Raw genomic sequence first — 26223 nt, 5'->3', positions numbered from 1 at the left:
ACCTTGCCTTGTGCATGACTAGGCTGTTGTCACTGTCCTCCATCACTGCAGGCCCTTGTCTCCTAGCCCAGCTCTGCTACCTAGAAGTGAAACCAGGAGGTGGGGGATGAAGTGACAGAAGATATTGAAATATTACATGGGAGGAGTCAGCTCTCCCTCACCCACACATACCTTTTGTTGTAACAATCAGGCCTCCTACCTCGTCCCCTGCTTTACCCATGAATGAGACAGACATGTTAAATAAACAAGGCTGCCTTGGCTCATCTAGTCTGGTACTGAGCATCAAGTTGCAGTTTAGCTCTAATCCTTACCCTGTTCAAGGAAAGGAATTAGTAGAATGGAATTTCAGAGGAACCCTGAGTCTGGCTAGTGTCAACTTAAGACAAGAATGGGAAAGAAATGGACATTGTGGACATAGAGTAGATAAGGATGCAAAATTAGTATCAAATTACCAGTGGCCGGAAAAAAATATTGAGGAGGGCACAGAATGGGTAAAGTATATTCTTGGGGGAGTAAGCTTCCCACATGATAGATTTCTGAAAGAAGAAGAAAACATAGTATATTTAACATTAATATTGCTATCCTAAACTCAAAGTCCTCTTGATTTCAGTAAAATTTCAAATAGGATTGCAACTTTCCAGCTTCAAATTTGTCTCCCTCACTCCAGTTCTTCCACCGACAGATGGGACTTACCATAATGAGCTGCTCTTTGTGTATACCAGTTGATTATGATAAAGAAAAGCACTGTGTGCAAAAAGGGTCTTTCCTTCAAGTAACCACAAGAGCTAGCAAAGGGGAGAGGGGAACGAGTCACTTGTGAGGGGCCACTCTGCGCCTCCCCCATGGATGGAATTCACAGACACAAGGAAACAATATAGTTGAGAATAGTAGAGGCAATTTACATTGTATCATTACCTCAAGTTGGGATCTGGTATGATATTGTAGAGGTTATACATCTGGTATGATGTGTGTTAAGATGTCAGCTGGAGCAATCTGTGTTCAAATACTGGTTTGACCCCAAAATTTACCATATGATCTTGGGCTGTCACTTTCTCTCAGGCGAACCTACCTCACAGTGTTGTTCTAAGGATAAAAATTGTGTCATCATATATGCTTCCCTTATGTTAGAGGGAAAGTAGAATGAAAAATAAATTTTATAAAGTAAATTATCTGCTGCTATCCCCCAAGATATGCCCCTTGTGCACAGAGTGTTATTTTATGATTGGATTTATTTAGATTTGTCTTCTCAACTGGACAGACTTTATCTCTGTCTTCTCATTCTTTACTTCCACTAAAAGACTGATCACAATTTTTATTTATTTATTTATTTATTACATTTATATACCGCCCCATAGCCGAAGCTCTCTGGGCGGTTTACAGCAACTAAAAACAATAAAAACAAATATACAAATTTCAAAACACAAAAACACAATTTAAAAACACAATTTAAAAACAATTTAAAACAAACAATGTATGTGTATTTGGCATTTTAAAAGACTCTTTCCTGCCTGTTTGAAAACAATTATATGGAGTGAACTACTTTTCTTTCCTGAAGTGTAGAATTAAACCCTGACTATCCTTGCTGAGTTTTATTGCTCTTTTAATGTTTAAAGGAGATACTGAATTACAAATGTCCAATCCGTGTTATATCAGGGCCTGATGTTGGTCAATAAACAAAACACAAGAATTTGTTCACAGATCACAGCTCTGGTGCACCTGTTACATTGGCTTGCAATCCAGCAAACACTGGCTCCAGGTGCCACCGGTGAAAAAGGAGCAAACCTCCAGTTGTAGCAGCTGTATTGTATGTAGTGCTTCTCTTCCTTGGCACATCAGTCTCTCTGATCCAGTCTTGCTGCTCAGAAGCACAAGGTGCTACTGAAACCCATGCAACATATGACAATTCAAGCCTTCCACCACCTGCCCTGTCTGTGTACCAAATGGCTGCCATAACATCACACTGAATTAAACTTTCTGCCATATTTGCAGTGCTGCGCTGGAGCTTTCTCTTTCTCATTAAGAGTGTGTCTTTCCCTGAACAAGGCAGCACTCTCATGTTTGTCAGCTCAGGATATTTGAGTATCATATGGAGCATCATTATCTTTATTAGCCAAAGATGAAGTATTCAAGGGACATAGCTGGCATCTGGTGCTCTATCACTGCCATCCCCCACTTCATAAACAGAGCATATGGCAAGGTGGATCAGTCGTCTAGCACTCCAGGGTTATGATATTTTCAAAAGGAATCCTAGTAGCGAGATTCTAGTACTGCCTCCCTCAACCAGCTCTGATCCCTGAAGAGATGAGTTGTGCACAACCTAGCACTTAAGCTGTTTGCTGCCTTGGTGAATTTGCCCTTAAAAGCATTCGGCATCTCGCTATGATTGACAGTGATAGCACACATACCTTGAAAGCTCTACTGTCGATGATTAAACCTTAATAAAAGCAAATAAGTTGGTGTCTGCAAGTACCATGCAGATGTCTATCTGGCATCTTGTAAATTAATCTGGGTGTTTATGCAGTAGATCATGATGAATGTATTGCTATAGCAACGTACATTTCTTCCATTTCCCCCCCTGCTAATTACCTTAACATCTCTACTAGCGACTAAATCTTTGCATTCCTAATGAGCGCATGGAGAAAGCAACTCCATGCTCTTATCTCTTCTACAATTGCTGTGCGATAAAGTAATGAATGATGGATGGATATTGATTATTGAGATGTTATTGGAGCACCAGCCTGCAATTTTCAGACACAGCTATCTCAGGTCCAACTTGCTGATCGTTTGGGGCTCAGACTAGAACCCTGTCAAGTAATATAGCTTGAGTTGGCTGAAGTGAGTCATTAATGGGTGAGACATTCTCTCCACCAGCTGCTAAGTTTGTTGTTCTCACAGTCTCCCAACCCTTGCCAGCTTGGGACTCAGCATGGCATTTGAATTAGGAGTCTTTGCCTAGCAGTGTGTTACCACAACACCCACTAGCCAGGCACATTTATCTATTTAAGGGAAATGCATGAAATCTAGGGTGCAATACACAGTCCCATTGAAATCGCTGGCAGAACACTGACATATATTGGAACTGGATTCCTCTCACAACCAGGGGGATAGGGCACAATGGGGTGGGGAGAGGTATAGAGTTGGAAAGCCCAAATGGCAATTTCATGGTGTTCTGTTCCCTCTGAGCCATTATAAGTGAATGCTTCAGCGGTTAGCTGGCCTAATAAGTTCTCTTGCCACTTTTCAATCAGCAGGTCTAATGTACTACTAGAATTGTGATCTACTTGTGGATGCTACTGAAATTTCAATTGCCATAAAAAGAGCAATTGTACAACAGGAAGAAGAAAGAAGCCAGATATGAATCACCCCCACCCCATCTCAAAAAGGATGTGCTACAGCTTGGGAAAGTACAGAAAAGGACAACGACAACAAAAATCAGTGAGGATGGATCACTGAGCAGTTGAGGCGTTTTTAGCTGGGGGGTGGAAATATGAGTTATAACATTATTTATTGTTTATAAAGCTCCTCAAGAGTGAGGAACTGATGTGATATAGCGGTTAGAGGGCTGGACTAGAAACCACAAGACTTGGTTTATTATCCCCACTCAGCCATGAAGTTCACAGCATGTTCTTAGGCCAGTTACAGTTTCTCAGCAAATCCTGCCTGACACGGTTGTTGTGAGGCTAAAATGGATGGTGATGGTTGTGGGAAGAATTGTGCCTGAGCTTTTTGGAGGAAGGGTTGGATTATCATGTTAATTAGAATATAATCATTGCCTCCTCTGCCTTTTGGTGCTCTATGAGGTGGTTGGCCCCTTCCTGCCCCTCCCACTTACAGAGGCCATCAGAACCAACTGCCCTGTGAGGAACAGAAACAGCAGCCACCAGCGAGACAAACTACCATTCTTTCCTCTGGCTAGCACTGGGCCCCTCTTCCCCTCACAGACGCTATTAGAATAAACTGCCCTGTGAGGAAGACAAGAACAAGAAGCAGCCAAGGAGCTGAACTGTCATCATTACCACCTCTTTACATTGGCTATTTACAAACCACTCTGATTTTTCTTACTATTTAAATGAGTTCGTCCTATTTTTATTTATCTTGTGTAAGCCACTCTCATAGGGAAAGGAGTCAGTGTGGCCTCTACAGGTGTTACATTAGTGTAGCAGCACTAGGAAGATTGTGCTATTTCCTGTTACTGTTACCACTGCTGTGAACAGACATTGTGCTGATCTAGTATATATTGAAGCTTGGCATAGAATTGTCACAGAAGGTCTCATAGATTTCCTGGCCTCTCGGTCTCACTGTTTTCAATGTTTTTCACTCTATGCCCATATGTGTGTATGGGTGTGTGTATATAGTCGTGTCTCCATATATATGGTTGTATAGTATACAGGCCAACAGAAGATAACATTCCATGTACTTGAAGAAGTCGTTTCAAAATCCATGAAAGCCTATGCCACAATAAACCTGTTAGTCTTTAAGATGCCTCAAGATCATTCCTACCAACTGAGGATAACTATGCATCTGTTGAAATGGACTCTAGTCCTTGAAAGCTTATGCCATAATAAATCTTGTTAGTCTTGAACAATCAAGAGTATTTATGCACCTTCCCTGAACACACACAAATATCATGACAGACTGAGAATGAGCTCAGAAAGCTGTAATATATTTTATGGGTCTCTGAGTGTTTAATGGATCTTGTCTGTCCAAACTGACAATTCCAGATCCATTAGCTACTGTTAAGGCCAATTATGTTCATCTTTAGTAGATTAAATTCCACTGGTGGTAGATTCTTAGAGGAGATAATAAGAACCGCCTTTGTGAGTTCTTTCCTAATCCACCTGAGTGATAGCAGCTTTCTTGAGTCTCAGAAAAGGAACTTAGTTACTTGAAATAATTTAACTGAAGGTCCCGGGGATTGATTTTGGAATGTGCAAAGCATGTACACTAGCAGAGAGATGGTGTGACCCATGATGATGATGGTTATCCATACATGAATGTCTCTATGACAGCCAGACATTCCACTTTAGTGGCATTGGATGTTAGAAGCACCCTGCATTTCCTGTAACAAAAGTGGGCTTTTAATGGCAAGTGGACTGGAGATCTCAGCGGCCATGCTCCACTTGCCATGCCTAGCTTCAAATGGCACACATCTCTCTACTGCTGCAGTGCACAATAAAGCTATTACAGCTAGCAACACACCACATGTCTTATCTTACAGATATATGCCTCCCACTGACTGTAAGGCATTGTGTTAGTAATATAAAATACACTGGAGAGTTTCAAAGAAAATGCAGCAGTCTTGGAAAGTGCAAACAATAGGTACATGAAAGCTCTTCTATACAAGATGGAATAATGAAGTCAAAAGAAGATACAAATGCAAAGAAAGAGGGAAGAGATGCCTAGCCCTAGAAGATGATGTAAGGATGTATGGATTTTCTTTGTCCTTTATTAATAATTGGTGGTAACAGTAGCTTATACAACTGGTATTACAACTTCCTACTTTGAATAGGGCATTTTTTTAAAAATAAAAATCTGAAATGAAGTAACTAAGTTATTTTAATCTCCGCTATCTGAGTCACACCAACTGGAATGCTCATATGAGTTGTGTGTAAACCAGAAAGGAGCAATCTTTCCTCCAGTCCATCTCTGCTTGCTCCTCCCCATGTTAGCCAGTCCCAGGCTGCCTATGTGAGGAACAGGGGTGACCCAGAATATGATATATATCTACTGAATGAGCCCTTGCAAAGAATCACCAAAAGGCATGCCATCACCTGTTCTATCTCTCATCCCTCCCCAATATGTACCAGCCACAATTCCATCTGAACATGGGAACTTTTGCTTGAGTTCAGAAGTTGCACGATTGTAATCCTGCTGTCTTTCTCCTACCAAAAGCCATCCATTAGGTTGGTCAAGGCTGTTTTGAGACCAAAACCAGGTCAGAATCCAGCTTATTATTATTTTTCAATGTGGAATCTTTTTTTTAATTTAATGCTGAAGAACTGCTGTGGGGAGAAGGGGTGGAGATTTAGTGGCATCACTGGCTTCAGCCAATCAGCACTGTGCACAACCAACTTCTGCTGTAATTCTGCAGAATCATTTTTTGTGAGTTTGATCTGAGTGTGAAGATTGTATATTGAACAAAATAAATAAGTTTGTTTCCATAGAAGGCTCATCAGTCAAATTGTACATATCTGTATGCATGCACACATACTGACTTGCACACTTCGTTGTGACCTGATAGAGTGGGGATCAAAAGTGGTGAGGACAGAAATTACAGAGGCCCTGGAGAAAGCTAAGGTTTGTCCAAAATGGACACCTGGGTGGAAACTGACAGAGTTGCATCTGAGCATTGCCACCAACATCAACATCCACTTGAAGGGGTGAAGAAGGCTGGAACTGGCCAGAAAAGGCACATGGTAAGACCCTCTCTGTTGTTGTTGTTGTTATTACTGTCGTTTAGCTGTTTTTTTCATAAAGTGATCCAAAGTGGCTCACAAAATTATAATAATACAAACTGGTAGAAAATAGTACAAACATTAAAATCAACTATAAACCCCAAACAAAATAAAAACCTAAAGAACACATCAACTGATATAAAAGGCAGTTCTAACACACCATACCCCATTAAAAGAGGCCACAAATGCCTAAAACCCTTTTAAAAACCCATCTCTATTGCCATGTTGTCTATTCAGTCTAAAAGAGGCATGATAGCAAAAACCCTTCATTGCCCCGCAGGCCACCAAGACTGAAACTGGGGTAAGGAAAGCCAGAAGCACTGTTTGATGGGCTGCTGCTGGCCAAAGAGAGAGCCTGGCACCTCCTTGGAGCCTGATAACTTGCCTGCCCCTTAATGTGGAAGGCTTCATGTGCTGGGCATTGTGAAACCCCCAGCCTGCAAATTAAGATGTTAATGACCAGCTCCCTTCCCACCCTTGCTAACCAAGTGCTGGGAACAGAGGGAGAAAAAATCTAGTTAAAAAGGTAATCAAGCCTGTAACAATAGAGAGTAATTGTGATGAACACCTTTTCCATTGAGCCAGCAGAACCAGAACTGGAGAAGGGCTCCTCCAAGTGAATGCTTAGAGGATGGATGACCAAATTGATATGCTCCAGATGTTGTTGGACTACAACTCCCATCAGTTACAGCTAGCATGGTCAATGATCAGGTGAGATGGGAGTTGTAGGCCAACAACATTTGGAGGGCATCATGTTGGCTATCTATGGATTAGAGCCTACCTAATTGTATAAGCCCTGCTTCAAGAGTATAAGGGTGGAGATACATTTTGGACACCTTTCTTCAGTGACACAGAATATGTACATGTGTACCCTCCTCTAAATCATCACACTTTCTCAATGCATCTTATCTGAAGGTTTGTTTAATTGCAAAATCTTCAAATGTCTCTTACTTAATAGTTTAAAAGAATAAACAAGAAATGGAAGGACCTCAACAGGGCTAGGAAACAGTTACTGTAAGCACACACACACACACACACACACAAACACTATAATCCAACACATTTTGGATTAAAATCCTTTTCAAAGGCAACTGTAAAAAACATCCATGTGGACAAAGTTTCAGTAACAGAGACTGTGAAAAAACATGTACCATAAAAGCACGTTATTGTATAAATATATGAATAAATGTATGTTAGAAATTTTCACTCATATTGCTACACGGTACAGTTCTGAAAACTGAAACCCGTTTAAACAATTACTTATTCCAGCAATATTGACTATTATTGTTTTCTCTTTGTAAGTTCAGTCACTCAAAGCTAAAACATACTGAAAGAGAGCACAAACAAAAGTTTTCTCTCTTTTATACCCTTTTACCTATTGCTCCAACCCCCCATTTTGTTTTCCTGTCTATTACTTAATAGTTTTAAAACAAGCAAGTCCCTTCTGCAAATGCAGCAAGATATTTATTTATTTTACTTTCTTCTAAAAAACCAAAACAGGCTCTCCCTCCCTCCACACACAAACACACACATCTAGTGCTGCTTTTGAACCTTAGGGGAGCTGAAATTGCTGGTTTGGGTGTGGCAGTGGCAGAGGGGCTGGTATATAGGAACAATATTTCCTTATTGCAGGATTATACACTATGGAGCTTCTATCAGGGAAGAGCTGTAGGTCAATGGCAGAGCACATGCTTTGTATGCGAAGGTCTAAGATTCAACTCTTGACAAGTAAGGCAGGGAAGACTCCTGCCTAAAACCCTGGAGAGCTGCTGCCTCTCAATGTAGACAATACTCAGCTAGATGGACCAATGGTCTGACTTGGTATAAGGCAGCTTCCTACATTCCTATGGCTGTATTTCAGACATGGGGTTTATTGCATTATTTTTCCTGATTGTAATGCTAGTGCTTCTCTCCTATTTCTAATGGGGTTTTTTTCCCCATCAATATATCTTGTCATCCTAAATTTCATTCATACTAATGCGTGCAGTGTGATACAACAACAGAGGATATCACTACATATGTCAACCTTTCCATGCATGTGTGCATGTGTATACCACCCCAAATTTTGTTACTTGTGTGGCAGTCATGTGATCCCAAAATACTTGTGAGGAAAATAAACACCAGGTTTTATTTTTCCAGGTGAACAGGGTTGCAAATGGATATATTCTGGAAGCAATTAACATGGAAATGAGTGCTAAACATCCACTCGATTCCACTAAATTACCAGAAATGTTCTTTACATCGTGGGAAAGATCACATAAAAAGCAAAAATTAACTGGTAAGGAAATCTCAGGAAAATGGAATAAACTGCTGTCTGAATGCAGCCATAAGTCAGCATAATTGTCTGCCATGATTTTCACTCATTGGCCTGACAGATAAACCTACTTAGTTTCAGCAAGGGTGCCGCAGCATATGCCTTCAGCCATGACCAAATTTAAAATTCTGTGATTTGCACGACTCATTCTGCATGCATGTCTGAATCAGGACCATACATATTCAATTTTAGTCTTTCTACAGCAGCCTTTCCCAACCTTTGCATCCCCAGATGTTGCTGAACTACAGTTCCCATAATTCCTGATCATTGGCCATGCTAGGTGGGGCTGATGGGAGTTGTAGTCTGGTTGGGAAATACTGACAGCACAGTTAAATTGGAGTACTTGGGCTCGGGATCAAATGAATAAAATGTAAGAATTTTGGAATAATTAGACTGTGCATTATACTATGCTTTTATTTGCCCCTTTTGATTGGTTTGATATCTTTAAAAGTAAGGGCTGGTTTACACATGCTTGTACATCATTTGACTTGTCATCACTTGATTACTAGATAGTTGATGATTCTCAGCCATATGTGTGAAGTGTCTCGATTAAAAAGTATCACACATCTGAGTTCATACTAGGTGAAATGAAAGTTCTAGCTGCAATAATTAATGGCATATTCGTACACTTCATAAGTAATTGCTTAATGCTACCATCAATGAATGGTATGTAAACTTGATATAATTTGAAGGTCATGCTGAATAGGTTAAAGAAGTCTGTTTGATTACCTTCAAATTTTCATTTTCACACTATTCATTCCAGAGATACCCAAAGATGTTTTGGCTGGAAGTAGAAAATTCCAAAGATTCCATCCATGGGAGTAAAAATATAATAATACAAGAATTGATTATTTTCTGCCTTGTATTTACCACAAAACCTGCTGCCTGAAGCATGACATCTACCCTTGCCTAATGGTAGGGCAAACCCTCATTCAGTCAGACAGACAGTAAAGGGAATTGAGAAGAGTCTGGAAAAGGCCTTCCACTCTTCTCCCTTCTTGTATACAAGAGGCATTACACACACACTTCATGTGTTTATGTGGGAAACACCAGTGTAACTCCTGTACCTCCTGTAACCGAAGGTGCAGTTTGGCTCATTTGGGAGGAAGAGTGAGATATTAATTTAATAATATAAAATAAAATAAATTTTGGACTCTAGACTGAACAGTTTTATATATGCTCCCTCTTCATGTTTATATTTATTACTTTTTGTCCTGCTCACTGAAGAAAAATGGCTGTGGATACTCTCCCCTTCCCCCATCCACTAATCAGAATGAAGGCAGAGGAAGTTTATTTGGTGTACTATTTCTAGCTATTCCACTGACTTTAAGAGATGCATACTTTTATTTCCTGTTGATCTGTTATCTCATGGAAAATGAAACAAAGCAGAAAGGGCAGATATGCAAAACAATTCATCCTAGAACTGACCAAGCATGTTGATGCTACTGTAATGAACTCAAAAGACAGCTTGATTGTTTAATATATTGATTGTGGTCAGAGGTAATTGTGCTAGGTGGACATAACATATACACAAAGCACTGGATTACTGCTATAGTATGGGCTGGCTTGCTGAAACACCCCTTTAATAAGAGTTTCTTAACTTACATTTTCAAATGATTATAATTTAGCTGACCCTGTCTGTGGCACCGAGACTGATTTAGACTTTTGTCTCTGGGTGCCTGTTGCAACTCAAATCAGGAGTCCTAGAGGCAGAGGAATGGGACTCCTCAGAGGAGCATGAGTCTGAGGAGGAACTCCTGGAACAATATCTAAGGGATTTTATCTGCTTACACCTAGATCTGTCCCAGGAACTATTCCTATGTTTTCTCTTTCCCCCCCTTTTTCATTTCCTAGAAGAAAAACAGGATCTGAAACAGCTATGGGGGGAGCTGGCCCCTTCAGAGAGAAAAGCCTCAGGAACCTCTTGTGCTACCAGCCCCTTTACCCACTGCATAAGCTTAAGGAATACCCCCTCCCCAGGGAAACTGAGGTCAGATTCTGACTGAGCACCAGCGCAGAGCTCTTTACTTTTTTGCCCCAAAATCTTGCTGTAGAGTCTGGGTGAGGCCAGGCCTTCCCACTCCAGATTGCTAGCCTTTAAATACTGCCTATACCACTAGCTGTCTGCTCAACCAGCCCTATATGGAGGGAAGTGATAAGTGCAAAGGTGGGTGCTCCTGGATTGTGCTGCCACTCAAGTGCTCAATCAGCTCTGCTTCCTGAGCAGATTACAAAACAAGGCTCACCTGCTTTGCTGTGTTGGACCCTGCCTGACTCACAAGGAGGCTGAGGAGCTCATCTTCTGTGGATGCCTCCTCTCCCCATCCTGCAAGTATGTCCTCTGTGTTTCTCTCCTGTCCCTTTTAGATGTGCCAGGAAGGAGGGGAAGGAGGGGAAGGAAATGGGAAGAAGAGAAGAGGCTAGAAAGAAAAGGAAAAAAAGAAAGCTTTCTGCAGAAACTTTTCTTAAGAGCTCTAGTTGGATTCAACTGATCCCAGCTTTAGGCAGGTCCTCCAGAGACATCTGAAGATTTTGTAGACCCTGTCTGTCACAGCCTGGGGGAGAATTCATGTTTGCTGCAGCAATTGTGATGTGTAGAGGTGTCCTAAGTCTCTTCCCTTGTCCAGCCCTAGCTCTTTGAATAATAAAAAACCCCAAGATGTCTTCATGCAATGCCAGCTCTCCCTCCGCTCCTGATTCTTCTCACTCTGTGTGGTCCTCTCACAGCCCTGTTATACCAGCAGATATATATTTGTTCAGTATGTGGGATGCATTACCCAGATGCTTAAAGATCAAAAGGATGCAGCAGAGGAATAGGTACATGTGCCACACACATGCATCCCTGCCCCCAGTGCACCCATGCAATCCATTTTTGAGGACTGGGGTGACTGTAAACAGGATTTTTGTTACTATATATGCAATGAAGACCAAGTATACCAACACTAACGGGAGGGATGCTTAAAAGTAGCTGTGTTTTATTTTGATGATCAAGGATCATAAAGATTTGGCAATAGATGTATTTTTTTATATCTAGCAGGATAATTACTGTAGCTTCTACAATGGGCTTTCAAAGCAAGCAGATTCAAAACAGATTGACTGGAAAGGGGCAAGCACTCAACAAAGCCACGTTTCATGATAAATCTTCATTATCACACAACCATGGACCAGTTTACTGTTGTGGGAGGAAATTACACAAATATCTTTTTTGATAGCCAGGCACAGAGTTTTTCAGCCAATATTTTATTCTAAAAGTCTTGTTGCTTTTGAAACTCAGTATGATATACATCAGCCGCAGACCAAAATATAGAACAGAATTGCTTTTCACAATGACTTAATTGTATAAAGAAACAGCTTAGGTATTGACCTTATCATAAAAAAGTGTATAATTCTCTCAACTACTAAGGCTGACATTACATGGACACAGGTGTAGAAAATTATTGCAGTTGATAGATGCTCCCTTTTAACTTGAACATTTGTGGCATGGATGGAAACCTGTGGCTCTCTAGATGTTGTTGAACTCCAACTCCCTTCAGCCCTAGTCAGCATGACCAGAGATGATGGGACTTGTAGTCCAGCAACATCTGGAGAGTCACAGGTTCCCCACCTTGATATATGGAAAGGATCATAGCATGCTATTTCTGAAGCTTCTTCAACTTCCGTATTCCAAGCCATCAACCACATGTTACCAGATCACACATCAGGTTTGGCAGATTACTTTTTTTAATACTGAGGCTGAGGATTCCACATTCACCCTCTCTGCTTGCCATGCTGCTGTTCTTGGGTAAGCATGGCAAGTCTTGGCCTTCCTACTATTCTTGGGCCAGTTTACTGTCAAAGGGAGTAGGAATTGTCCCTCACAGCCACATGACAACCCTTCACCATCTCTAAGGTTGCTGAGCAAACACCCTCACCAAGCTGTGGAGCTGGAAGGAAAGGCAGGGATGTCTTTGACTGCTGTGCTACCAAGGCACCTGGAGTGTTTCAGCAGTGTGGCAGCACACAGAAAACCTGATTGCCACCTTTTTCAGCTCCAAGCCTGGAAGATGAGGATTGTTCCAGACATCATGCAGAGGGCAATGTGGGGCCAGCGACAGGGAAAGAAGCAGGTTCTTAGTAACCTCAGTTTTTCCATGGCAAACTAGAAATTGTGGCCTTCTCTTCAGGCTGAATACCAGGTTCAGCACTGCTTTTACTGTAATATTTATTTATTTATTTGATTTATATCCCACCCTTCCTCCCAGCAGGAGCCCAAGGCAGCAATATTTCAGGAGCTATGGAGCTATGGAGCAGCAGAATAAATCTGGCTTCCCCTGCTTTCATCAGCTGCTCTGTTTAACAGCTGACCGGTGCTGAGACATCACTCAGAAGCCCTTCATGGAGCTTGAGAGCTATTGACAAGCATAGAAACTGCATTCTCATAATAGTTTAAAAAAGGTAAAGGTGTCCCCGCACTTATAGTGCGAGTTATTTCCGACTCTTAGGGTGACGTCTTGCGATGTTTACTAGGCAGACCGTATATATGGGGTGGGATTGCCAGTTCCTTCCCCAGCCTTTCTTTACCCCCCAGCATATGCCGGGTACTCATTTTACCAACCACGGATGGATGGAAGGCTGAGTGGACCTCAACCCCTTTTACCGGAGATTCGACTTCCTCCTTCCGTTGGAATTGAACTCTGGCCGTGAGCAGAGCTTTGGCTGCATTACCACTTCTTACCACTCAGCAGCATAATAATTTAGCAGCTGTCTGGTGTGCTTCTGCTATAACAGATCCCATGCAGAAAACTCATTTCCATGTTTAAATTGTTGTCACTGGAGCCCTAATACATCTGTGGCTTCCAAAGGTGATCATAGTTCAGTGGGATGGCTTTTGTTGAACTGGGTCCTAGGAAACCTATGGTCAAATATCTTTTGGCAGGGATGGGGAACCTGTGGCCCTCTAGTTGTTTTTGCACTCCAATTCCCATCAGCCCCAGTTAGCATAACTAGTGGTTAGAGATGATGTAATGCAAACAATGATATCTGGAGGATCATAAGCTCTGTAAGTGGATTTCTTAGACCACTTGCTATTTCTCAGCTGGGGTTAGATGCAGACATTTTGCTATCTGAGGCAGCTTCCCCCCTGCCAAGTCAAGGTGCATAGTATCCAAGGCCAGTCAAGTTACTTTGACATCTGAAGCAGGAAGTCCCACAAACTGTTTTTCCCTTCCAGACATGATATAAAAAGGAGGAGGAGGAGAATATACTGACAATTTGATGCCCTTTCATGACACTTAAAATTAGCTGCTTGAGACACCTGCCTCAGTCTCCCAAATGGAAGGCCAGGCCATGTTGTTAGTCTTGTTCCCTACAGGTAAAAGTAGACAAATAATGTTCTAACTGAATGCTTGTTGTTGAGTGAGCAAGAACAATTGTCAAACACTTTACACATTAAAATTGCTATATCGGTGATGAGTAATAATCAAATGCTAGCAGCCAACTGTAAACAACATGTCACTTAAGTGTGCTGGATAGGATAGATGTTAGCAGCTCAGCTAAAGGAAACACATAACTAGGAATAAAAGAAAACAAAGGCCATCCTAAAAAAATATATATGTGTAGTTTTTTTAGTCTTCGTGCAGACTTTAATTGAAGAAACACTTTAAAAAATTTAGCCAGGCTTTCAAAAGCATGTATTAGTCACTAGCAATGTATTCTCATGCATATGCTCAATATTTAGGCAATTTACTATTTTTATCTTAATTAAGATATGTCTTTTCAGCCAGCAACAAGCCAAGTCATCTGTACTGTCATTATGTTAGTATGGTTCTAAATGCAGGGTTTTGTCTGGCACTGGGGGATGGTTCTTAAGAGAGTTTTAAAAATATTCTTGTGTATGTGTGTTCAATTTTAAAAATGGTGGGACTTTTAGAAGAAGCAGCTTGGAAAACTGATCATCATAGCACGCTTACTGTAAATGTATATCCTGTAAAATAGGCTTCAGCCTTATCTAGAGGGTATTAGCTGTGATGTGATTAGGGATGTGGGAGAAAATCAATTCAGTTCACATTTAAAGCTGAAATTATCAATTTTATCCCACTGAATTTATCACACTTTCCAAAACAGTATGCGAATCAAAACACAGCCATCCTTTGAATTTCATATGTATCCACATTTTGTGATGCACTTCTCCAACCAAGCAATGTTTACAAAAATGCATATATTAGGGAAAAGTATGCACAAAATGAATATATTGGTGAAAATAACATACAAAACTGCATTGTATTAGGATAAATTGCTTGCAAAAATGTGCACAATAGTCAAAACTGTATACAAAAATGTATTTATTAGGAGCATTAAAATGCTGAAAAATGCTCCAGCTGCCATACAGCCGCTCCATGAGAGCCTTATCCAAACTGATAGCCAAAACTGAAAAGATAGGAGAGGACAAATACAGAGGGATCAAATTAAAGTGAAGTAAAAGTGTTGGGGCAAAAGTGTAAAAAGTCAGGTTTATTTACTCACACCTTAGAAAAATGAACATCAAATTAGGAAGCTAAAATATAATTGAAAGGCAGGAAGATTTAAAATCTATAGGGCTACCCATTTAAGGAACTCATCGTCAATTTATCATTGAAGTTTTGATCAGGTATCTGATTGAATCTACATACATTTGGACTTTAACAGCAATCATTCTAAAGAAAAAACCTTCTTTCTTTGGTATTAGGTGTGTGCGTTTCTGTCACTTCAAGCAATGATATCCAACATTATCTGCCGCCCTGGGCTCCTGCTGGGAGGAAGGCTGGGATATAATAATAATAATAATAATAATATATTAACAACAACATTCTTATTTCACCTTATATCTTTGGACCCAATTCAGACAACCATTGGAACTTGAGATCCCCACAAGCGTGAACTGATTGCCGTTCTGATCCAATGTATGAAGCAGGTGTCATGAATCTCACAGACGTCTGAGTCACTGGTGCACATAGCAGAAATGAAGTATCATACAGCTGTGAATTGAGCATCCCAGGAATATGTGAGCTCGTTCTTACTTCAACTCCTGCCTTTTTTCAGTATTTTCTCTTTACATCAACTCTTGCTTTTTACTTAGAATTGGTCTCAAATATTTCTTACCAATATTCTGAAATCCTAACATATCTGAAACACTTCCAGGTTTCATGTATTTTTTCGAATACATGGATTTTTATGGGCTTTAGCGCTGTAAACTGCTGAATGCCAAGAAAAGGCTGGATAATAAATTTGAATGAGCGAATGTTTCAGTTTTTTAAGGGAAAATGTCACTTTCAAGGTCATTACTGATTAAGCAGATCATATGGAAACATGAAGAATAGATACAGGTTTTTTGTTATATTAGCCATCCTATTAGTACTCACTGTCAAGTGTTATAGGGTGTACACAAGTGTGCACTCTGGATCCTTGGCACATGTAGACAGCTCTGGGCTGGGAGGATGGAGCATATCATATCTCATCTCTATCAGTGGTATAGTGGTAAATATTGAAATCCAGGAGCACATCGTGACAGCCCCTATAGTCACAAGACGGTGGATTCCCCTAGGTTCCTAGCTAGACCAAAGACAAAAAATCAAGTTTTACTATTGCTTGTGGTGGAGACTGCATTCCTGTGCATAGTTATCTGGGACTAAGCTCCATTGAACTCAGTACTAACTTCTGACTTCTTTAGATTCAACCAGTAAAGCACATTAAGTTTTAACAAAATATCTTCTGACAGCTGGATTGCAATTTTTAACTATTCATTAGAAATGCAAAGAAGTCAGAGGTGGAAAGGAAAAGTGCGATGTCAGAGGGGGGAAGGAGAAGCACAGGACGCATGCAAGGGATTTTGAAAGGAGCTGCACAGGGAAGAGAAGTGATTTCCATTAAGTGGGAACCACTTCTCCGTCCTTGAGCATGGCACACTCCCACCTCCCATCAGCCTTGCTAGGAACAATTGGGCGCCCACTTTATGCTCCTGATTGTTCCTTTGAAGCCTTATCCTTACCCGCCCCACACCTCATGGGCCAACTGGGAAGGCCTGACACCCCACATGCCGGAGGTTCCCCACTCCTGTCCTAGAGTAAGGAGAGCCTGTCAGTTGCCCTGAAGCTCCAGCAGATCACGTTATCGCTCCAGCTCTATTTAAAAAAAAGCCCCAGAACTGCCCTGCTGTGTTCGTCTTCTACTACACCACTGATCTCTGCTGAGCAGAGCAATGAGCTTTTTTCAGATCTCCTTTAGTGTGAGAGATGTTTTCAGATCTCCTGCATATTATAGGAGGGTATGTGTTTAAGAAGACAGGGCAAGAATTCTAACTATAACTGAATTGAAGATTCTGGTTAGTACAAACATTTCTCTAGAGTGGTGGTTACATGTCAGTTACTACTTATCAGCAGGCATTAATTTTTAAAAACCTCTCATGTTTTTAACACTATAAGCAAAATAAAGGAACAATGAACAGAACCTTGAATCACATTCTATGCACGTTCAGCTGACTTTGGGTACATGGCAAGTAATATTTGCTGGGACATAAACTATAGCCTACCATTCCACTTTGGTAACATGAATTTGGCTCTGTACCTTATAAGAAAAACATGTTGACAGGCAGGACCATAGCTTATGGTAGACACATGCCCAAGGTCCCAGATTCCATGCTCAGGGTCTCAGGTAGTAGACTGGGAAAGACCTTTCCCTAGGACCTTGGAGAGTGGCTCTAAGTGTCAGAGAACACACCAGTGGTTTAGACAGGCCAGTGATTGGCCTGACCCCAAATAAGGCTGTTTCATGCATTCATATGGCTATTGCTTTAACCTATAAACCATAAAAGAATACACTGTTAGGCTCACAGTACTCAATTAGCCTCTTATAATGTAATCCTGTTCATGTTAACTCAAAAGTATTTTAAGTATCATTACATTTTATTTTATCTAAAAGAATTTGTATATCAGTTACTTGTAAAACCCTCTAGGTGATTTACATAAAATATAAAATATACATAAGTATTTCTCACTGACTTCAGTGGGACTCAAGCCCTGTAGCATGCAGCATAGTGTGGTGCTTCCACTTCTCACCTGATTTCTGGTTGGCTGTGTCACTGCTGCTTACCATGAGGTACAGGGGGTGGGGACAAGGTGGCAGTGAGGTTGGCATGATGCAAACACACCAGCAGGAGCATCAGATTGGCTCAGCTGGAGAGTTTGCACCATGCTGACCTCACTGATGCCTTACCCCTCCTTCTCTATCTTCCTTTAAGCAGCAGTGACACAACTGACTAGAGATCAGGTGAGTGGTGCTGCCCCACCATGCTCTTTGCTACTGCTTGAGCCCTGTTCACTTGTTCTGTCCTTCCATCACACAAATATGAAAGCACAAACCTGCTGGCCCCTCCCCGCTTTTGCAGTTTTGCAGGCCCCCCCCCATGTGCTGGGGACTGAACCTCTGCCGAAGGAAGCCTGCTATACTCTTGCAGACTCCCTATGTGATTAAGCACCTGGAACACATGGGCAGGGGCTGCTGGAGTGGCAACAAGGATATGTGGGACTCTGCTGCTGTAGCTTAGCTACACGTAGGTTAAATGGTGAATCTAGAGTTCTACAACTATTTAAGGTCATGACAGCTAAATAGCAAAAATGAGTGGTCTTGGCTGGTTAGCTTCCATAGGCAAGTTTGCTGTCTATTTAGCACAGTTAAATTAAATTATTGCTGACTATTCTTATCTTATACTATTCTTAGATAACCTGCGTATATGGAAGACATTACTCTATGCCCAGTTTTGAATAAGAATAAAAAGACAATTATTGGCCTTCATGTCTTTTAACCTGGAAAGAGAGATAAATTATCCTAGTTGTGGTAATTTCCCATATAATGATACCTAGCAGAACAGCATGAATATCTTATGAAAGGTGGGGGAACATCTAATAGGTCTAGCTACTGAGAATACACATACACATCAACCAATACTGTATTTAGGAATCATTCTATTAATTATTTATTAATAGTAATAATTACCTTTATTAGTACTTAGAATTACTTTTACTAATGTAGTACCATTATTAGTAGTGATATGAGTAATAACAGCTCTAGCAGTTTTAACTGTGCAAAGTATGTTTTACAATTCTTATGTCACTCATTTAACACTTTAGTATAGTGGAGTTGTACTTTGATTTGCTATTATATTCATGCTAAGTCATTTTCATGCAGATCAGATTCAGAGCACAGTTTGAAGAACTAGTAGATAAAAAATAAGCTAAAATTCCTTCTAGCTGGCACTGAAAGATAAGGAATCTTTATAGATGTATAGTAAGTCTAGATGAATAGCTAAACTCTTGACACCAGCAGCTCTACAAAGGGGACATCTTCACTGTGGTCTTTGCACATGCACATCAAAAGTGTCATCCTCTCCACCAGTGATCTTTATTTTCCTGAGCAACAGTCATCTGATAGAGAAAAATGCAAGTGGAACTCAAAACCATGTAGATGCATCCCAAAGCCAGATTTAGTAAGGCAAAGTTAATGAAACATCCCACTCACTGGAGCAGAGCCCATCAGAATAGTGGGAAGTTCCACCAGGCCAGAGATGGGCAACCTTTTCTCTGTTGAATGCCACATTTCCTCAAGGGTAAACTGGTGGGACCACATGCTGACAGTGGGCAGGCCAGAATCCAGCAGTGAAGGGAGTGACAGCCTAACTCTTGTGAGAAGTTTGAACTGATCAAACTGATTTTTGAAATTATGTCAAGGGCACATGAAATTAGGGCAAAGCTTAGGATCACAGGTTGCTCACCTCTGCACAAGACTTACATCCAAAGATTTCTGATCCAACATGGGGTTGTTTATTTTATTACTTTCCCTTATAACTTCTGAGGTCCAGTCCTGAGTTTTGGGTAAAATAAAATCATTATGCTCTATCAAAACTTAGAGCAGATCCAGACAGTTCTGCCTACCCTTAACAAAGTAGGGTCAAGGAGATCCTAGGATCATTCTTGCCCTGGGAAGTACAATCCAGGAGTGCTTTTGCACAATTAAGATTAGTGCGCCAACTGCGCCCGTTCCTTCAGCCTTTGGAACTGAAAGCTGTTAAGGACAGGTCTTGAAGGGTGCTGCATTGCTGTTGCCTAACTGTATTATTTTAAACTGAGTTTGAATTATTTTAACTGTATGTATGAATGGTTTTAATACTGTAAATTGTTTAATTTGATTTTAATCTAGACTTTTTTATGTTTTTAATTATATGTGTGCTTTTATCGGGAAGCCGCCGTGAGTTCCACTTTTGGAAAAAGGGCGGGGTAAAAATAATGATAATAAATAAATAAATATAAATCCTGCACATGTTAACCTAGAACCTGTCTAGCCTCAGGCTGGCACACCATCAACATCTCTGCCTTGTCTGGATTAGACTTCAGTATGTTAGGTTATCATACTTTGGACACATAATGAGAAGACATGATTCACTAGAAAAGACAATAATGCTGGGAAAAGCAGAAGGGAGCGGAAAAAGAGGAAGATCAAACAAGAGATGGATTGATTCCATAACAGGGTGGTTCATGACAGATGCTATTGGAGGTCACTGATTCATAGGGTTGCCATAAGTCGTGATCGACTTGAAGGCACATAACTAGGGTTGCCAGGTCGGAACCATCCAAAAACTTGAGAAAACGGGGGCGGGCCCTAGTAATGTCACGGGGTGGGCCCTAGTGACATCATGGGGCGGGCCCTGGTGATGTCATGGGGCGGGCTCTAGTGACATCACGGGGTGGGCCCTAGTGATGTCATGGGTGGGCCCTAATTATGTCATTAAGCATGATACATTAAGTATCAACCACAGTTGCTTGGAGCATACAATTAAAAAAAAAATTCTCTGATTGGAAATTAAAATAGAAATCTTACCTAAAAGAGGGTGTTCCCAAGTCCAGCTGAAGTGACAAGGTCATTCCTTCTCACAAGCTTAGGGAGCATGGATGCAAAATGGAAATGGACTGCCTTCGTCGGTCCCGAATAGGGTTTTCATGGTAAGTGGTATTCAGAGGTGGTTTACTATTGCCTTCCTCTGAGGCTGAGAGGCAGTGACTGGTCCAAGGTCACCCAGTCAGCTTCATGGCTGTCTGAGGATTCAAACCCTGGTCTGCCAAGTCATAGTTCAACACTTTTAGGGAACATTTAATCTAGCTTACTTGCTTCTGGCAAGAAGGGTTTACGTGCCCTCAGGCCAGGCCATTATAGGAAGAAAGGAGCTTAGTGTTGCAGAGATGTTAGATGGGAGCACAGATGGATGCTGTAGTTTGTCATGGGTGGCGGGAACTCTAACTGCGAGGGGGAAACTACACTTCCAAGGATTCTTTGGGGGAAGTCATGCACTTTAAATGTGAGTTGGATGTGCATTATTTCTTGCTGTGAGCTGCTTTAGTTTCCTTTAGAAGCTAACAAGTAGGGCCCCAATACCAAAACAAAAAAATAAAAATTAACACATGGAAGGAATACACCAGGCATAGGGAACCATAGGACTTCCAGTTATGCCTCTGGTCCTGGGGAGTTGCAATTCAGAGCCATCCAGAAGGCCTAAAAAAAAAAAAAACAAGCAAAGCCCCCCCTTTTTTTAAAAAAAATTGAAATAAAAGAACATAAGGTTGCCAGTGGTAAACTTACCAGAGCCAAACCCACAACATTTTAAAGGAATTTATACACCTACACACCTGATCATGTGTAAACAATTAAATAGCTGAAGTTAGTTCAAAGCTTGCAACTAAGCTACAATCCAATACACACTTACCTGGGAGTAAGTACCATTGAACCCAATGGAGGTTACTTCTGAGTAGACATGTATTGGTTTGTAGTAAGAAGTGGGGGATGATTATATTGGATGGCAGTGGTGAAAACAACCCTTAATCCTCTGCTGAATTTTCCTCTGAGTAGCTGCTTTTTGTGTTTATTTATTTAAGGCATTTATACCCCACCCTTTAGCCAAAAGGGCTGGGAGACTGTTAGTTGCGTCTGCTGTATAATGGCCAAGGGTGTTGCTAGCAGCAATGCAGTGGCAAATTCAGGAGTGCAGGGTCCCTTCATGAAAGTCACAGCCACACCCCTCCCACCTTTCCCTCTTCTGCTGCTGGGTTGAGAATGAGATCCTTGCTAATGCATTCTTCCACAACAGAGGTCCCTAGGAGCCTATAGGCATGAAAGGGGAGTGTATTAGCTACTGAGAAGAGTCTGCTCAGTGACTTACCTCCTTTTACTCTGATTGGCTCCAATCAGCAGGAAAGGACAAGGATGCATGTTAGAAGACTCTTCTAAGTGGCTAACACACTCCCCTGTCATGTTGATTGGCTCATAGAATGCTGGAAACACAGGGATTCTGCTGAGACCCTGCTCCCAAAAAAGTAAGGCATCTAAGACTCCCCGAGACCCTGGACGACTACACCCTTGTTGCTAAGTTCTTGAAAAACTCTGGGCAACAATCTGCATAAATGTATACAGTGCTTCTGGGCAAATTAAAATAGTGTGTGTACACACAATATATTTAAAGCATGTTTCTCCTTCCCCAAAGAATCCTGGGAACTGTTGTTTGTTAAGGGTGCTTGAAATTTTAGCTGTGAGGGGTAAACTACATTTCCACAATTCTTTGTGGGAAGCCGCACACTTTAAATGTACGGTGTGTATGCAGCCTGGCACTGTAGTTTGCTGCCCTATGAGCAAAATAAAAATAAACATGTGTTTTTAAAAAGTGGGGAGTAGCAGATCTGGGTCTAGCAGAAAAGACCCAGGGCTCAACCTCCCCTGATAATGCCCCTAGCGATTGCAGATTATTATAAATAATAATTAATGCAGTTTATAGCAAGCAAAAAAGACGGGTCTCTGCCCTGAGATGTTTAGAACAGAAAAATAAGATGAAGTCTTTCTTCTGGTTGACCCAATTCATTTTAGAGGAAAAGACTCTAAAGCCCATCCCAAGCCTAGTTACTCCAAAGCAATCCTCACGAAATTCAGTGGGCTTTCTCCCACCCAAGCGTGTTTAAGATTGCAGTCTTCATCCTGGAGGAAGAACATGCTTTCTTGGAAGTAACTATCATAGGAGGTTCCCAAAGGGGGCACAAGGCTGCAGCAAGTTTTTCTGAGTAAATGAACACTTACAGAGAAAGAAAGAAAGAAAGAAAGAAAGAAAGAAAGAAAGAAAGAAAGAAAGAAAGAAAGAAAGAAAGAAAGAAAGAAAGAAAGAAAGAAAGAAAGAAAGGGTGGAGAGCAATTTCTGGTTTCACCAGCCCATGTATCTCCACCCCGAGCAGAGAGTGAGTCTGCTACAGGCTGCTGGTGCTTGGGAGAAAAAGGCTCCCAAGCATGCAAGAGAAGAGGTGAGGGAGCCCTGGGATCAGTGAGGGAAAGAAGCGGAAGGGGGGATAGAGAAGGGGGAGGGAGAGAAATACCAATGTTTCTCACGCAAAATAAAAATAAATAAATAGACAAAGAAATCAAAGGGGGAGGGGAGAAAGGGGAGGGAAGTCAAGGACAGGGAGAGAGGATGCCTCTAAATGCAGGGGGGGAAGGTGGGACGCTATCCTGGGTGAGCTGGAGCTGGAAAAGAGGCAGCGCCCGATGTGTCATCCTCTTATTGCCTGCACTTGGAATGCCACTGCTTCCCGGCCACAGCTGCTCATCAGCTCTAGAGCAGCTAGAACTCCCTAAAACCCTCAAAGCCGGGGCATTTGCCAGCCAGCCAACTCACCTCCTACTTGCTCCAATTTGCTCCACGCCACGGAAGAAGCCTGGGTTCGGCTCTCATTGGGCCTCAGGGGCAGCCAATGAGAATGAGAGGTTGTGCTTGGGAAGGCAAATGGAGTCCTTCCCCTGAGGTGTGCACGTCTGCATGCAAAGGAGAGAGAGAGAGAGAGAGAGAGAGAGAGAGAGAGAGAGAGAGAGAGAGGAGGCAAAGCAGATAGAAGAAGCAAGGGGAAAATTGGCGTCTGCATGACTGGCTCCTCGCTCCTGGGAGTCCACAATAGCCGGAGATTAAACAACATGGGGGCAATTCTGGCCAGAGGTGAGAAAAGCAGGGGCAGGGCCGGAGTCTCCGGCTGTTTGCCGGAGACCTGGCATCGCTACACATAACAACAAATGTTAGGCCTCATCCATACCACAGTTTGGATTATTCAGGGATTCTTCTTGAGTTGATGAAAAAGAAAAATCGAGCTGAGAGTTACCATCTTATTGATATCGCTGCACTCCAAATCTGGTAACTCCTGCAGCAATTTCATTTAGATGTTAAAAAGCTAGATATACAAGAAAAGATCTTGCCATACCAGACAAGATAATCCCAATACAATAGAATAGCTGTCACTCAGTGTTGCCTTTTGAAACCAACCCATCAGGCAAGAGCAGTACCACTGCAATGCAATGCCCCCAACTTCTAATCATCTCAGGAAGTCCAGAAGACTTTCACTGTCATGGTATGATATCAAATGCCACTAAGATATTTAGCAGAATGAGAATATCAGTAGCCACACACTTTCCCTGTGCAACTCCAGAAGCAAACTGTTGACTAGGTCAACCAAGGTAGTTTCTGTTCTGAAGCTAGGTTGATTTTCTGGATCTATACCAATCTTATCTAAAAGAACCTGGAGCTGTTCCAGTTCTGTCTGTTCAGTTACCCTGTCCCCCCCAACAGTAAGGTGGATATAGGGCTATAAGTACTTAGATTGGCATTGTACTGAAGGATTCACCAAAGTGATTTTTGTGAGTTTCGGGAAGCAAAAACACCCCCTGAAGGCTGGTTTAAGATTGTCAAATTCTAGCAGGCATCATCACCCTCACTTCTTAAGATATATTCACCCCAGCTGCCACAAAAACCATCCTGTTGAAAAAAACAAGTGAAACTTATCCAACAAAACTTGACAATCTGAAGATTGTCTTCTTGGCTATTCTGAAGAAAGTTTGAAGTTCTTAGGCCACATTCACACCATACATTTATTCCACTATTATTCCACTTTAACATCATTGCTTCCCCCAAAGAATCCTAGGAAGTATAGTTGTTAAGGGTATTATCTTCACAGAGCTACAATGGCCAGAGTAGTTTAAGAGTCAATCCCTCTTCCTAACGAACTCTGAAAAGCTTAGCTCTAGGAGGGAAATAGTGGTCTCCTAATAACTCTCAGCACCATTCACAAACACTTCCCAGGTTTGTTTTGGGGGAGCCATGACTGTTTAAAGTGGAATAAATGTATGGTGTGAATGTGGCTTTATACACATCTGTTCAGAAGTAAGTCCCACTGAGTTCATCTGCTTCCTTAGCTGCAGAATCTATGCACCTTTCCTATCAGAAACCGCTTTCTTTAGTAAACCCAGTTTTCAAAAGTCTACTCTAGGCAGGGTATGCCAATGTTTTCAGAACTTTTATTACAGGGATATACTACACCTATCATTTTCTTATGCTTCCTTAACCAGCAAATGATGTGGTATGATTGTGGGTAGTGGCAGCATGTGGAACAGAACCATTTTAATTTGTCCCATCTGGCATATTAACATTAATAAAAGATGTTTAAAAAGAGAGATGCCTTGAACGGCTTTCACCTACTGATTTAACAAGATAATAAGGAAAGCTTGCAATCTGCCACTAAATCTAACTGATGAGAATAAAGAGTTTAAGATGATGCTCAAAGAGATTAACCTCTGAGACACTGATATTAAAAAGCCTGCTGATTTCAGCCAAGGCATGGCAGAGTGAATCCCCAGAAAAATGTATATACAGCTAATTTAACAGATATTGTAAACCATCTAGGGATATTTAAGCAACCAGGTCACTGCAAAAAGTGAGCATTCCTAAACCCCGACATTGTGCACAAAGGATACCTCATGCTGTGGAATTAACTACTCTTTGATTGTTCCATTAAAATGTAACCATCAAAGACATCTATTTTAAGACTACACGAAGGGAGTGGGGAACAATATTAATTCCACTGGCATAATTGTGCTCATAGTTATTGTGGTTATTTGGATTACAACATTGCAATGCCCTTAGCGTTGTGCCAGAGGTGGAATTATTCATCTTTGGAATGCTGTACCACAGACTAGTGCACTGTTTTAAAATAAAGTGTGGGAAAGTCTAGGCTTTCATGTGGATTTCTTTTTTAAGCAACAGATTAATGAGGATGGAAGGGTCTTATGAATGAAGACATGTGAAAGTGGCGGGAACTGGAAACAGGCTGGCCATCTGTAGGGCCAGTAGCCTCCTTTCCTGAGCAGGGCGCCTTGTCTCCCTCCCACTCTGCGCAGAGGGGGCTTTACTTCTGTGGTATGTGGAAAATAAATGGCTGTGTGCAGGGTTGTGGGGGTAAAACATGAGGTGCTTGTACTCATATCTTGGTAAAAGAGCTGTGGGTGTCAATAGGCAGCAAAAAAAAGAGGTGCCTGAGGAACTGGGTGTGTGTATGTAAGAGTAGAATCAGGGTAGGAAGCATGCTTGAGGTGAGTCAT

The 26223-nt window shown here is 41.5% G+C and overlaps 1 long non-coding RNA gene across 2 annotated transcripts; it reads left to right on the top strand.

Moving 5' to 3' along the window:
- Positions 1-10916: 10916 nt before the first annotated feature.
- LOC133383521 (uncharacterized) lies at positions 10917-16491 on the top strand. Of its 2 annotated transcripts, none has more exons than XR_009762417.1 (3): positions 10917-11101; positions 13014-13203; positions 15629-16491. It is a non-coding gene; the product is annotated as an uncharacterized LOC133383521 (long non-coding RNA). The 2 variants fall into 2 exon arrangements; XR_009762372.1 differs by having other exon boundaries at positions 13011-13203.
- The last annotated feature ends 9732 nt before the right edge of the window (positions 16492-26223 follow it).

This window comes from Rhineura floridana, chromosome 1, assembly GCF_030035675.1.
Source record: "Rhineura floridana isolate rRhiFlo1 chromosome 1, rRhiFlo1.hap2, whole genome shotgun sequence".
Taxonomy (NCBI): domain Eukaryota; kingdom Metazoa; phylum Chordata; class Lepidosauria; order Squamata; family Rhineuridae; genus Rhineura; species Rhineura floridana.
This window is presented reverse-complemented; position numbering and strand designations above follow the sequence as displayed.